The sequence below is a fragment of the Neovison vison genome, chromosome 4, assembly GCF_020171115.1.
Source record: "Neovison vison isolate M4711 chromosome 4, ASM_NN_V1, whole genome shotgun sequence".
NCBI classification, from domain to species: Eukaryota; Metazoa; Chordata; class Mammalia; order Carnivora; family Mustelidae; genus Neogale; species Neogale vison.
Window position 1 is genome coordinate 34,732,923 of NC_058094.1, and position 10,740 is coordinate 34,743,662.

The 10,740-nt window shown below is 40.8% G+C and overlaps 1 protein-coding gene across 5 annotated transcripts in view; it reads left to right on the forward strand.

Moving 5' to 3' along the window:
- The first annotated feature begins 251 nt into the window (after positions 1-251).
- AZIN1 (antizyme inhibitor 1) overlaps positions 252-10,740 on the forward strand; it is a 31,984-nt gene continuing 21,495 nt past the window's right edge. For all 5 annotated transcript variants that reach the window (XM_044245177.1, XM_044245178.1, XM_044245176.1 and 2 more), the window contains exons 1-2: positions 252-616; positions 4,993-5,130. The gene's annotated coding sequence lies outside the window, so the exon portion shown is untranslated. The remainder of the gene's footprint in view (positions 617-4,992; positions 5,131-10,740) is intronic.

A 10,740-nucleotide genomic window follows, 5' to 3' on the forward strand; every position in this document is an offset into this window, starting at 1 on the left:
AGCTCCGCGGGCAAAGGAACCGCGGCCCGCGAAAGGGCGGGAAGCCACCGGGCGGTCGGCACCTGCACCCGGGGTCGCCCGTCCTGCCCCGCCCCCTTTCGCCCGCACCAAGCCCGGTCCTCGTATCACGCCTTTCTCTTCCGCTCCCTCCCTTCGCCCCGGGCCGCAGTCCGGCTCCGCCCAACTCGCGCGGCCGCCCGGCCGGCTGTGACGCCATCAGACCCCGCCCCCTTACTATAAATACTGGCGTCGCCGGCACCGCCTTCCCACACTCCGGCTTTTAGCTCGGCTGCGGTGTTTCCTTTTTTTCTCTCCTTCTCTGCCTCTTCTCATCCTTTCTCGTTCTTCGGCTCTGCAGTGTGACGAGGCCGAATTCTCTCCCCAACCCAGTCCTCGCCATTCTTCTTTTACCCGCGTTGTTCTATTTCTCCCTTCGGCCGCCGCCGCCACTGCTGCACAGCTGGTGTCGGTGCCGCGCTTTTTCCCCCACGTCGTCCCCGCAGCCTATGGCCCAGGCCGCCTTGGGTATTTCTGCTCAAGGTAACCACATCCCTCTTTAAAAATTCCGCCGAAAAAGAGAAGACGCTTTACCCGACTCTTTGGGCCGTTATCTCACGTGAGTACCGACCTGAGGGGCGCGGGGGCGCGGGGCCTGCCTCGGGGAGCTGCCGGGTACCTGCCGGCTGGGCCCTGCCGCCCGGTCGGCGGCCCCGCAGCGCCCCGCGGCCAGCTGCCTCGAACATGGCGGACGGCGGTGTGTGTGGCGGCGGTCGGTCCCTCCGCGGCGGCGGCGCGGCGGGCTGGGGTGGCTGGCGCGCTTCGGGGCCCTCAGGCGGCCGCCTGCCGCTCGACCGAACTGGAGCCAACGCGGTTAAAGCGAGGGGGCGTGTGCGTGTGGGGGCGCTCGCGGGGGTCTCCGCCGAGGGTCGGCGTCGTCTCCCGGCGGCGTGCGGCCCCCACCCCTCTCCCGTGGTGCATTGCTGTTTCCGGGGAGGGGGCCGGGCCGCAGTCCTGAGGGGCCCTGGTCTCGCAACCCCGGCCGGGAGCCCGGTCGCGCGGTCGCCTCCGGTATCCCCGCAGGCGGCGCGAAGGGCTGCTACGGCTGGGGCCTTATGAATGGAGTGGGGCGGGCCTGGCGGCGGCCTCCTATGACAGCTGCCGGAGGAGGACGGGTTCTTGGGGGTGCGGGGAGTGCGGCCCCCCTCTGGTGGAGGAAAGTTGACGCCACTCCGGGGCCCGGAGGCAGGGAAGCCCCGGTGTCAGGTAGCGAGGGAGAGGCCTTTGGCCCCTTCTGGAAGCCTCGCGGCTGCTGCTCCGCCCCCTGCGGCGCTCCTGATTGGGCCAAGTCGCTTTCACTCACCTTAGTCACCTCTTGGAGCCTGAGGATTAGTCACCATGGCTTCATTTTCCCGTCCGCGCCACGATTCCCCGGCAGTGAGAAGGAGAGCGGTAGGCTTGGGTGGCTTATCAAGTACTATTTTGACTGCCAGTCGGAATGATGGTGACGTGTTTTAACTCTGGCCCAAAATATTTCTTGAGCGTCTATGTTTCTTGGGCTACACTGCTGGCTCGGAAACCTGAGGTCGGGTACACAGTTTACACCCATGATGTTCAGATTACCTGGGTTTCTTAGTGGCACCTTGGATCTGCTAAGATGTTTTCTGTTCCGTGGTGTTTCCACCTTTAAGCCCCCAGCTTGGGTGGGAACCTGAGGACTCTTAAGGGAGAGGGAGAAGTGCTCTGTGATGGGGAGGAGTTGATGGAACGAACCTGGCAGAAATACAGCCAGTGATTGTCGGGCAGACCCTAATCTTTAATTCCTTTTACAAATGTGAGAGTGTAGGTGCTGGTCATGGAAGACAAAGAAGCCCTGAGGAGTTTACATTTAGTAGGAAAGATAGGCTCCTAATGATTAAATATGAGATTGTAGGTGCAGTAATTAAGTAATCAGTGTCTTCTTTTTTGCCACTCAGGTTTAATTTATACGTTTTCTTTCGAACATAGAGAGAAGGCAAAAGAAATGTACTTTCTCCTAGATGCATTTAACAGCATTTTATTTGCCATCCTGCTGTCTTTTTCATCTACTCATCTCATTTTTCCGTGTATTTCAGAGTTGGAGATAACAGAATACGCCACCTCTCTAACTTCAGTTCATAGGCACATATCATAGTTTAATTATAAAAAAAGCTTCAGATAAAATTTATGTAACTGTAAAATGCACAGATTTAAGTTTATCATTTTATGAGTTTTGACCCAAAAAAATAGAGTTGTGTGATTCAAACCTGTCAAGATAATCGAACTTTGCCCTCACCCCAGAAACTTTTGTGCCTTCAAATGCCGCACACCGTCCTTTCCAGAGGCAACCAGGATTCTGATTCTTTTTTTTAAACCGTAGATTGGTTTTGTCTGCTCTAGAACTTCCATGTAAATGGAATTAAACTGTTAAGCATTATTTTGTGTAAAAGGCTTTAACACAGCAGGGTTTTTTTTAAAAAGATTTTATTTATTAACGGACAGAGATCACAAGTAAGCAGAGAGGCAGGCAGAGAGAGGGGGAAGCAGGCTCTCTGCTGAGGAGAGAGCCTGATATGGGGCTCAATCCCAGGACCCTGAGATCATGACCTGAGCTGAAGGCAGAGACTTTAATCCACTGAGCCACTCAGGCGCCCCTCAGCAGGTTTTTTATATTCATCCATGATACATAAATCAGTAGGTTGTTACTTATATTTCTCAGTGGTAGTCCATTATATGAATACTTTGCCTGATCTTATAAAATAAACTGTTTTGGAATAATTTTAGATTTATAGATAAGTTGCACAGGTAGTACAGAGCTGTGTACTTCTCTCACCGAGTTCACATTATTAATTAGCATCTTACTGTGCTACATCTGTGAAAACTAAAGGAGACTTTGATGAATTCCTATTAATTAAACTGCAAATTTTATTTGAATTTCATCAGTTTTTAATGTCCTTTTTCTGTTTCAGGATAATCCATGGTACCACATTATGTTCAGTTGTCATGTCTTCCCCAGTTCTGATCTATCTGTATGACTGTTTCTTAACCTTGTTTGTCCTGTCCTTGACAGCCTAGAGAAGTATTGGCCAGATACCCAGTAGAATTCCCCCCTCTTGGGCTTGTCCAATATTTTTCTCATAATTAGACTGGGGTTTGGGGGGTTTGGAAAGAATACCAAGTGGCAACTTTAAAAGTCATTGGTAAAGGCAATTGCTATTTGTCATTCAGAGAAATACTGATAATTTGGGGCCACTAGGCTTTGGGATAATTATTATAAAGGTGTTGGGAGGGTTTCGGGTTTTGTGTGTGGTGGAGGGGGTTAGTAACCTACTGCTGACTAGTCAAGACTAGTTCTCCGTGTGCTTACTTATCCAGAAGTAATAAGAGACATTTTCTTCAGTTAAAGAACTAGATTGCTGATTACACGTTCCATTCTAAATGAGAATATATTATTTTTTTTCCTATACCTCCTTTTCTCCACATTTTCATTTAATTTCTTTTTGGTTTAATTGTACAAATATTCTATTTATTCTCTATGTAGATAGCCCTCTTACCCTGTGTACCCCTTTTATTTTACTAAAATGTGCCTTTCACATTTTGGGGCCTTCATTTCCTTGGTATCTTTTTGTTAGATGGGAATGTTTTAGAGATCATGCTGAAGAACATTTTTGAATGTCTGAAGTTTAATATCCTTAACATCATACATCACTGCTCTTGGGTTGCATTAAGCAAAATAGCTGTGTGGATATTTGGGGGAGGGATGGAGATGAGTGTCTCACCCAGGATACTTACCCTATTCCTTAGGATACTTGAGAATAAACTCTGTCTCTGTCTCCAGCATGTGTCAGCTTTTAATTTATTTCTAAAATTATCTTGGTATGCGAAGAATAAAAAAATCTTTGTTTTGTTGGGAATATATTATTTGGAATCTAATGTAAGGTTGTAACCCCTGTTACATGTTGGTATGGGTTCTTGACTCATTTGTGTGTGTGAGCAGATTCTCTTAGTAGGCTGAAAGAACCACAGGATGCAACTTTCCTGGTGGAGATGAGAGATGCTTTATTTTTAAAATATTTATTTTTTTGAGATGTTTTAGAGATGTCTAGAGTACTTCTGAAATTTCTCTGATCCTTAACATGCTAATTTCTAGTTTCATTTTCTGGTTTCCTCCTTATCACCCTTTCTAGCAAATGCTGTCAGGATATATTGCTTTAAAGTAGCAACCACCTGATTATGATTAGAAGTACAGACTATAGCAGTTTAGAGGTGAGAAAGTCCATCTAAGGAAACTGTAGTAGGTAATAACCATTGCTAAAACTTAACATTTTGCAACATGCTAAGCACTTTAAACATTCGTATGTTCTAGTGATTGTAGACTTAAGTCTAGGTAGGTTAAGGTATAAGGAAGAGAGGTGTATACTTCTAGTTACTTGTCTAATGTACAAAGCAGCTATCAAGTGTTATTTCACATACATGATGTATCCAGCTAAGTCACAGATCTTTTTGGTATGTAGTAAGATTTTACACTTAAAAATTTTGGAATTTGGAGAGTAAGAAATGTTCTGAGTAGATCCAAATTATAGATCATGCCAGAACATTGTACATCAGGTTAATAAGGGTACTTGGAAATTTTCAATTTTAGGCCACTTAGAAATTTGGGTTTTTAGAGGATAAATAAAAGTGACAATGAAATTAGATGAAGGCTGTAAATTGAGTAGGTAGATAAACCAAGTTGGTAAGTGGATCATGACATCTGGCTTTGTGAATTTTGTACTATAGCAGTTTGGAAATTTTTACTCTAGGGAAAGTGCTTTGGTAAACCCTTTGAAAACATCATTTGTGCAATGTGATTAGTGAAACGCTCTTCTAAAACATTTATTCCTACAGTTAATTTTTAAGTCAATTTAAGCTGCTGAAGCACAACCTTTTTCTTTTTTAATTAGGACTATTTACTACTGCTTCTATTTCATTCTTTAGGGCGAACTTTCTGACCAAGTATACAACTACCCAGAGGGCCTAGGAGAAGTGCTGTATAGAGAGCAGTTCGACTTCAACGCTGAGCCACCTTGGGAACCTAGCTGATGATAGGGGGGTTCCATCTCCTAACTTGTCCATGTAAGTATTTTCACATCTAAGCTCTAGGGGTCTTGTAAGATTGAAGTAAAGGAGAGTTCTTGTTGCTCAGTTTTTTTCAAAACTTGAAAGTGTACTTATTGCTTAAAGTGAAGTAACTTTTAAAGATCTTTTTTAAACGTTCTAAAAATAAAGGCTTGACAATTACAGGGTATACTGATTCAATTTTGTATGCGTTGTTTACCAGTGATTGGATCACTTAATTTATTTTGAGTACGTAACAAGTATTACTATACTTAAGTACATACCACAAGCCCAAGTTTTAGGAAATCCAGGTTTTTTTTTTTTTTTTTTTTTAAAGATTTTATTTATTATTTGACAGAGATCACAAGCAGACAGAGAGGCAGGCAGAGAGAGTGAGAGGAGGAAGCAGGCTCCCTGCAGAGCAGAGAGCCTGATGCGGGACTCGATCCCAGGACCCTGAGATCATGACCTGAGCCGAAGGCAGCGGCTTAACCCACTGAGCCACCCAGGCGCCCGGAAATCCAGGTTTTAATAGAAGTTGGAGAGATTTTGTATTCTTGTTTGTTTTTAATTTAAGGTGCAGGCAGTGGTTTGTTCTATCATTCAACTGTTAACTTGGTGAATTTTTAAGTATTTGGGCTTAATTGGAAAAGAGAGACATATTTAAATAGAGCAAAAGATTCTGTTCTTCATACCACTCACTGAAGCTATGTGCCCCCACAGCATGGGATATAAGAGGTGAATCTTGTTTTAAAAATTTGAGCATCTTGCCAGGTATAATGTAATTACCTGAGTTTATAATTGTTTTATAAAATGACTTTATGTAATACTCAGCTTGTGGGGAAAAATTGGTTGTTTTTAGAGGACTTACTGAGAGATGATAAATGTATATCTCCCAGCATGTCACTTTTTGAACAGATTTTCTTTTTTTTTTCCTTTTTTCTTTTTTTTTTAAATATTTATTTATTTATTTGACAGAGAGAGATCACAAGTAGGCAGAGAGGCAGGCAGAGAGAGAGGGAAGCAGGCTCCCTGCTGAGCAGAGAGCCCGATGCGGGACTTGATCCCAGGACCCTGAGATCATGACCTGAGCCGAAGGCAGCGGCTTAACCCACTGAGCCACCCAGGCGCCCCTTGAACAGATTTTCTTGGATAAATTTGGACTCTACTTAAAACTTGGTGCGAAATATAATACTACAGAAAAATGTTCTTTTTTAATTTGTGCTGTTAGATTTGTAGAGTTTTTAAAATTTATTATAGGTTTCTTACTATTGACATTTAGGTTTTAAGGTTTGTTTCTAGCTTGTCCGGAGACTTGGAGGAAATAATTGAAGTTTTCAGTAAGCTTTAGGGTATCAATTTAGTGTTTCTGTAGTTTGATGTTAAATAGATTCTATCAAATAAAAATGTTCTATCTAAGTTAAATTAGACCTTCTCAACACATTTGCAAAGCTAAAGAGAGGGGGAAATAAACTGTTTAAATAGTAGGATTTCTTGAAAGTTCTACTGACAGAAACCTGACTGGAGGATTTCTCATACTGGCTTTCTCCTAGCTATGTGATTTTGAGCAAACTGCTTATTTTTTAAATCATAGCTATAACTAGAACAGTTCCTTTAGCCCTAAACTGATAACAATGATTTTTCATTTTTGAGTATACTAAGCACCCCTTGTTAATGTAATGTGGGTTTTGAGATTATAGCATCATCTGTAACAAATGCAGAATCTCCACCCTACCCAAACCAGACTCAAGCTGTGTGTTAACCAGGTGGCTTGCATGCATAGTAGAGAGAAGCACTGTTATTGCCATCTCAGTACCAAGTCCGTTATCTCTTAATTGTTGTTAGTCATCTGTTCTATTTCCAGAATATCTAATATTTCACCCTCATTGGCTTGGAGATTTAACTTTTCTGGGGTGGGGTCTAGTTGGCATCTAATAGGCAGGCATTTAATTGAATTCTCTTTAATGTAAATATAATGTGTTAATATTTTTAGCGATGTTTCCTCTTAAGCTTGTTTCTGTGAACTGATACAAGGTTAATAAATGATTCCGCCAAATCTAGGAAAGTAGTTTTAATTTAAAATAACTAATGTAGTATTGGGAAAGTCCATAGTTGACTCCTTTTGGGGGTGGATGAACACAGGTAGAATATACTAAAGATTAAATTTATCTGCAGTTTCTGGCAGCCTGAGTAACTGATTATGTCCAGGTATAATGTATACTATTGAACAAAACTGTACTAGAAGCTTTGCTATAAAGTTACAGGTCCATAATTCTAAATGTATATAATTCTGAAGTCTAAAAGCTACTTGAAAAATTTTTTTAGAGCCTTCTAGAAGCAACCTAAACTGCTTTGGGAACAAAACCTTGAGCTGAGCTGGTGCTGTTTTTAATCTTATTCCATTTAGTGCTGATATTCCTAAATTTTGTTGTAGAAATACTGTGATTAGAGGTTGTTAGCTTGGCCTCCTGGAGAATGTGTGTGTGTGTGTGTGTCTGTGTGTGTGTGTGTGTATACGTGTGTACTATAATACCATTCTAAAATCTGAGAAATATTAAATTCAGAAAAGATGTGACTCCAAAGGTTCTTGACTAGAATTAGTAGAAATGGTGAGAGAAAGTTCTACATTCCAGAAATGTCCTTAGATAGATGTTCTACTAGACATTAAAATCCTGGGGAGCAATAGTACTGTTTGGAAAACCAGAAGTCATTAAAAGGGCTTAACACACTGGCTTTTGTGGAGAATAACTTGGCATTGCAAAGCATATAGCTATGTGAACTCTCTTTGAACAGTGTAATACTCCACTAGTTCTATACAAATGGTCTAAGCTCTAGAATTTCCCTTCAAAGTTAGGTTTAATGCCTTTAAAAGGTTCTTCAGGGCTTTATGCTGGTGTTTTTTTTTTCCTGTGGGGTGATTCTCAAGTTATTTTAGCTGTCACTGTTTTATAATTAATAAAATAGCCTAATGGAAAAATTTTAAATAGTCCTTTCCAGAAAACTAAATTCTCTTTTTCAAAGAGTTTATTTATTTAACAGAGAGAGTGCGTGCATGCACACAAGCAGGAGGAACAGCAGGCAGAGCAGGCAGAGGGAGAGGCCCAATGCAAGATTTGATCCCAGAACTCTAGGATCATGACTTGAGCTGAAGGCAGCCGCTTAACTGACTGAACCATCCAGGCATACAAGAAAACTAAATTCTCTTTTAACCAACTACTTTTATTAGCAGACCTGATAATGAAATCAGATTGAATTAATCATTATCACATACTTTTTAAAAGTTGTATCTAAATCTAGAAATAGGTTTCAGTTAATTGAGTGCTTTAAATGGGCTCTTAAAATTTGTCAAAAATATTTTATGTGGTTTTCAGTAGTTGACCATGTTCAAATAGAAACTTCATGAGAATCCTCAGCATTTTAAATACTCCTTTTTTGTCTCCTGATTGGTGATATTTACATATGCCCTAATAAGATCTACTGTAACTAAATTGGAATTATTTTAACTAAGGGAAAAATGTTCTGTATGAATTTACTAGTATTGTTTTCTCATGTTTTGCTCTTGTCAGTAAAGTTCGGTTTTTTACTTACTATGGAGAACATTCAGTTTGGGTAATTTACAGATTCTGTGATGCAAACAAATTCAACAGAACATTCATTAATGGCTGTTGGTGCTCTGACAAAAACAAAACAAAAACAAAAACCTGAATAAAACTGCTATCCTTGAAAAACACAATTTTTAAAGTATGTGTATCCCCTGGCATACATAAGATAGTACTTGATGGTTCCTCACTGCTGGTGTAAATTAGCAGGAAAGTATTCTGTATAAGCACAATGTGAAGATATGTTAATGAATAAAACAGTGTTTGGGGAATGTGGCTTTTTTTCTTTAGACAAATTTAGGATCTTTTCTGTGAGGGCCAAAAAGACTGGAAGGCAGTATAGATCAGTTTTTAAAGGGGATAAAATGGTTCTTGCATTTATTACAAAAGACAGTTGAGCCAGGAGAATTAATAATGGCTACCAATTTTTGTGTTCCATTACGCTCCCTTTACATAGTCTTATTTCAGTGTTTTGTTTTTTTTTTTTTTTTTCCAAGATTTTATTTATTTATTTGAGAGAGAGACAATGAGAGAGAGCATGACCGAGGAGAAGGTCAGAGGGAGAAGCAGACTCCCCATGGAGCTGGGAGCCCAATTTGGGACTTGATCCCGGGACTCCGGGATCATGACCTGAGCCGAAGGCAGTCGTCCAACCAACTGAGCCACCCAGGCGTCCCTTATTTCAGTGTTTTTGAGACTTCCCCTCTCCCCCTGAAATTTTGAGACACTTAATTCCAGTTAGGAGTGAATAAGGCATTTGTACCTTGTAAACTATAAAATCTAGGTAAATAGGCTATTTTGTGCTGCCCATTGTTAAGAGAACCCTAAGGAGGCTATTGCAGGGGAGGTGCTTAGGAAACCAGTATTTTTTTTGTCCTTCACCTCCATTCCAGGGTCATCCTTGCACGCTTAAGCAGTTTGTCACAAGCTAACTGAAGCAAAGATTTAGCCATCCTTTTCTCTATTCCACTGAGTAATGTGAGGAACGTTATGGCATGAATAGAAAATATTTGTGCAGCATACTGAGTTAGAAGGATTAGACTCATGTTCAGCCTGTCTGGGCCATACTCAGACACCATAAGGTCTTAAATGCCTGGAACTACTTGACTTGAAGAAGGACCCAAATAATAAATAACAAATTATTTTAAATTATTGATTAAATAATAACAAATTATTTTCAAATGCTCCTCTCTGAACTTTTTGCCTTTTCTTCATTATCTTACATAAACACATTTTAAATCTCTCTTCTGAACTTGCTGTGGAGTTTGTTGCTTTTTGTGCCCCTACAGTTTAACTTTGTAAACTTCTGAATTGATCTTTGTTACCTTGAACAAAGTTATGGAGGTGGGGTGGTTTTAATCTGTGATGTGTGTGGACCTGATCCTTAGAAGTTTAAAATTTCTTGTGAAAATAGCATCCTCTAGCACTGCTCTGTTTAGTACAGTAGCCACTAGCCAGGTGGTTATTTAAATTTTAAAAAGTTAAAACTAAATAAAATTTAAAATTCAGTTCTCAGTTGCATGAGCCACATTGTGAGTGCTTGGGAGCTATATGTGGCTAATGCTGTTTTGGGTAATGATAAAATTTCAGTTATCACAGAAAATTCTTGGACAGTGTTTCTCTAAGGTAGTGTTACTGTGAACATGAATACCTGTAATCTTAAAACATAAATTAGTAAGAATCATAAATAGATGTTCTCTTATTTAATAAAAAACTTTAACTTGTAATGGCTTTTCAGTTTTATATTTTAGCTGATTTTTTTTTTCCTAATTTGTTGAATTCTTTACCATGTTGTTAGGATAGAATTCCCTACTATGATTTATTTGCTTATGCAGACATTATTAGGTTTGTGTTGAATACATGCCTCTTCTTTTCATCTATTTCTTGCTTTTTGCTGCAAGGATCCTCTGATGCCAGTTTATAAAGAGCTCCTAAATAAGTGTTGTATCTTCTTATTTAGGTTCAACATGGTCAGCTGGTCAACATGGTGTTCTGTTGGGCATGGCCAAAAAGTAGGAAAGGGTCTTAG